A 4,712-nucleotide genomic window follows, 5' to 3' on the forward strand; every position below is an offset into this window, starting at 1 on the left:
ACATGTGTGTGTGCTTGTGTGCTTGTGTGTATGTGTGTGTGCGTGTATGTGTGTGTGCGTGTGTGTGTGTGTGTGTGTGTGCGTGTATGCTTGTGTGTATGTGTGTGTGCGTGCGTGTGTGCGCGCGTGTGTGTGTGTGTGCTGCTTGTGTGTACGTGTGTGCGCGTGTGTGTGTGTGTGTGTGTGCTATCATGTTTTCTCCATTCACTATCATAATGCAAAACATTCACACACAAAACGTTGGTGACCGACAGTACTACTTGTGTGTGTGTGTGTGCGTGCGTGCGTGCGTGCGTGCGTGCGTGCGTGCGTGCGTGCATGCGTGCGTGCGTGCGTGCATGCGTGCGTGGTGTGTTGTGTGTGTGTGTGTGTGTGTGTGTGTGTGTGTGTGTGTGTGTGTGTGTGTGTGTGTGTGTGTGTGTGTGTGTGTCCATTGGACCACAGGACTATTGTTCTCCATTACTACAGCCTGGTTGTACTTTCCCCATTCATTCACCAACATAATACAAAACATTCCCCTGCAATGTGCCATTGATTGGCGATGATACGATGTGTGTATTTGTATGCCAAGTAAAAGTCACACATGCATGTGTGTGTGTGTGTGTGTGTGTGTGTGTGTGTGTGTGTGTGTGTGTGTGTGTGTGTGTGTGTGTGTGTGTGTGTGTATGTGTGTGTGTGTGTGTGTGTGTGTGTGTGTCTGTGTGCACGATCATACAGTATACTTTTGCAAATAATGTCTCCAGGATTCACTCGCAAAACAACATTAATCTACCGTGTGTCTGGACTGTACGCATTTGTATTTTGCCCATGAATAGTGAATTGCAGTAAGTCAGTAAAACCTTATTTCCTTCTAGCCATTTTTTGTTAACTGTGCTTCACAGGAAAGACAAATAAACGAACACACACATCTTTTTTTAGAATGTTTTACATATTTAGAATGTTTAGAATGTTTAACGTGTTTAGAATCATTTTCTATTTGTTTCTATTCTATTCTATATAGTCAATATAGTAATATGTAATACTATTATATATATATTATAGTAATATTGTATTTCTCCAGCATTCTCCTAATCTACTACTGCACAGAGATTTGGCATCTTCTTTTCAAAGTGGTTGCCAATGGTTACAGGCAGCCATGTTGGAAGAAAGAGAATTACACAAACATTCTGTGCAAGGCTGGTGGACGAGAGAGGGATGGAGGGAGAGAGAGCGAGAGAGGGGATGGAAGAGGGAGGGAGTAAGGGAGAGGGAGGGTGAGAGAGAGAGAGAGAGAGAGAGAGAGAGAGAGAGAGAGAGAGAGAGAGAGAGAGAGAGAGAGAGAGAGAGAGAGAGAGAGAGAGAGAGAGAGAGAGAGAGAGAGAGAGAGAGAGGGAGGGAGGGAGGGAGGGAGGGGAGGGAGGGAGGGAGGGAGGGAGGGAGGGAGGGAGAGAGAGAGGGGGGGAGTGAGAGAGAGAGAGAGAGGGTGGGAGTGACAGAGTGAGAGAGAGAGAGGAAGGGAGAGGGAGAGAGAGAGAGGGATGAAGGGAGAGGGAGGGAGGGGGATGGAGAGGGAGAGAGTATACATTTACATTTAGTCATTTAGCTGACGCTTTTATCCAAAGCAACTTACAAGTTCTGTACGACAAGTCATCAGGAAGGGTACAACTCTATCAGCTGAGTAACAATGTTCATCAAAGTGTTGAGTGCTACAGTGTAGGTTAGTTTATTAGGTAGACAGTAAGGTTAGTTAGGGTTATTAACTTATTATTATTATTATTATATATTATATTTTTCAGATATTGATTGAAGAAGTGTGTCTTTAGTCGACGGCGAAAGATTGGTTGGGTTTCGGCTGTCCTAACGGTGGTGGGAAGTTCGTTCCACCATTGTGGGGCAAGGACCAAGAATACTACTTAGCGACCTTGGGTTCTATGAAAGGCGCTATAGAAATTTGATCTATTAATTATTATTATTATTATTATTATATTATTATTATTAATAGGCGGCTTCTCTTTGATGATGAGAGTAGATTTGTACCCATGAATATATTGTACGCTACTTAAAGATGACTACAGGGTGTGTGTGTGTGTGTGTGTGTGTGTGTGTGTGTGTGTGTGTGTGTGTGTGTGTGTGTGTGTGTGTGTGTGTGTGTGTGTGTGTGTGTGTGTGTGTGTGTGTGTGTGTGTGTGTGTGTGTGTGTGTGTGTGTGTGTGTGCCTTCTACGGCTGCCATTACAACTGATGATACAGGACAACAAATCACAATTCTCCAGAGTGAAACTCATCCACTGAAGATCCGTCGACCTTCTGCCCTCGAGAAGAAGAGCACGAGCCGAATCACAGGAAAAGAAAAGTATATAAATAGATGACTGGCTTTGGGTTTGTGCTCCAGGACAGTCGGGCCGAGGCTTCAAACGGACCCGGCTGGGAGACCATCCACCCCCCAGCGCATTAGGGAGCGCTCGGCGGCAGCTGGCTCTCAATCAGAGCAACGTGCCGATCACCACCGTGACTGAATGTGTGTTCGTTTGTAGCATGGGTGGGCCCCCCCAGTGGGCCTCAAACCCATAATCATAGCCTTGCTCTTCAAATTAAGAAGTGTATATACACAGTATTAAGCCGCGAGACCGCATCCAATCATTCCAGCCACAGCGGGCGGGCGCGGGCGTAACTCGCGGGGATCGAGCGACGGTCACCTGCGCCACTGACTCCGGCGTGTGCTCCTCTGTCTACACTACAGCAGGGAGGGGCCGCCTTGGCGTAGCTTACTAGCGGCGCATGTGTGTGCCATGCCGCACATGTGACTTTGACGAGAGAGTCGGAACAGACTGTCGCATGTTGTTCAGCTCTCGCTGGTCTGGTGGTGCCGCTCCGGGCATGAACTCCTCACCTCCACTGGAAGATGCGCCGTTAAATCACCATGGGTACTTTGTCATAGTGTCCTAGTTACATCACCATGGGTACTTTGTCATAGTGTCCTAGTTACATCACCATGGGTACTTTGTCATAGTGTCCTATCAGTTACATCACCATGGGTACTTTGTCATAGTGTCCTAAGAGTTAAATCACCATGGGTACTTTGTCATAGTGTCCTAAGTGTTAAATCACCATGGGTACTTTGTCATAGTGTCCTAAGTGTTAAATCACCATGGGTACTTTGTCATAGTGTCCTAAGTGTTAAATCACCATGGGTACTTTGTCATAGTGTCCTAAGTGTTACATCACCATGGGTACTTTGTCATAGTGTCCTAAGAGTTAAATCACCATGGGTACTTGCTAGGGCTGCACGATTCATCGGAATAAAATCGCGATCTCGATTCATAGACCTATGCAATCTCATTTCTAAATTATGATGATTTTTTTTAAACGTTTTACTTAACTTTCTTACGATTCTTACTTGAGTTATTTTGTATGTTACAAGAGACTTTTAAGTTTAAGTCAAGCACTTTCATGTATGTTATGTTGTCTGTTTAAGAAAGAGTGCAATAAATGATTTTAGTGAAAAAATGAGAATCGTGTGAGAGAATCGTGATCTCAATTCTTAGAGAGAAAAATCGTGATTCACGTTTGAGCAAGAATCGTGCGGCCCCAGTACTTGCTTGTTCAGCTCTCGCGCGTCGCCTCGGGGCCGGCGGTGTCGCGAGCGCTCGAGGCTTGAACTCTTCACCGCCGCTGGGAGACGCGCTGACGACACCGACACTGGAAACCCAAATTACACAGCAGTCAGAAGCCGCTGACGGTCATAATTACACCGTCAGCACCATCAGAGGGAGACTCGCGGAGAGAGGAATATCCTACATGGACCAGGGCCAGCGGAGAGGACGGAACGCAGCCGTCTCACTGAACTCCGATACAGTGCCTTCCCGTCAGAGGCTGAGTTTGTTATTGAGGGTGCAGCATAATTCCCCGGCTCCGTTTTGACACTATGTAAACACAAAGTCCCGCGGAGGTTCAAATGAATGGGGATTCTGACGGCTGTTGGATTGAATTAAAATGGGAAAATCCACTCTGAACCCCCCCCCCCCCCCCACCAACATGGAAACCAGGGCGTCGAGACTAAAATGTTCTGATGTCACCAAGTGACACTTGTTGGAGATGATGACTAATGGTGACTAATTCATGGATTCAGTGGTTAGTGACCGGTTTTGTGGGCTCATGGATATTTCTGTTTGAGATATTACATCCAACTTTGTTTTATTTTGAATGTAGGGCTTACAGCTCTGAATGAACACCCATATCCCAGTTACATCACCATGGGTACTTTGTCATAGTGTCCTAGTTACATCACCATGGGTACTTTGTCATAGTGTCCTAAGAGTTAAATCACCATGGGTACTTTGTCATAGTGTCCTAGTTACATCACCATGGGTACTTTGTCATAGTGTCCTAAGAGTTACATCACCATGGGTACTTTGTCATAGTGTCCTAAGAGTTAAATCACCATGGGTACTTTGTCATCGTGTCCTAGTTACATCACCATGGGTACTTTGTCATAGTGTCCTAAGAGTTAAATCACCATGGGTACTTTGTCATAGTGTCCTAGTTACATCACCATGGGTACTTTGTCATAGTGTCCTAGTTACATCACCATGGGTACTTTGTCATAGTGCCCTAAGAGTTAAATCACCATGGGTACTTTGTCATAGTGTCCTAGTTACATCACCATGGGTACTTTGTCATAGTGTCCTAAGTGTTAAATCACCATGGGTACTTTGTCATAGTGTCCTAAGTGTT

Source organism: Notolepis coatsorum, assembly GCF_963971535.1.
Source record: "Notolepis coatsorum genome assembly, chromosome: 19".
In the NCBI taxonomy this organism is placed as follows: domain Eukaryota; kingdom Metazoa; phylum Chordata; class Actinopteri; order Aulopiformes; family Paralepididae; genus Notolepis; species Notolepis coatsorum.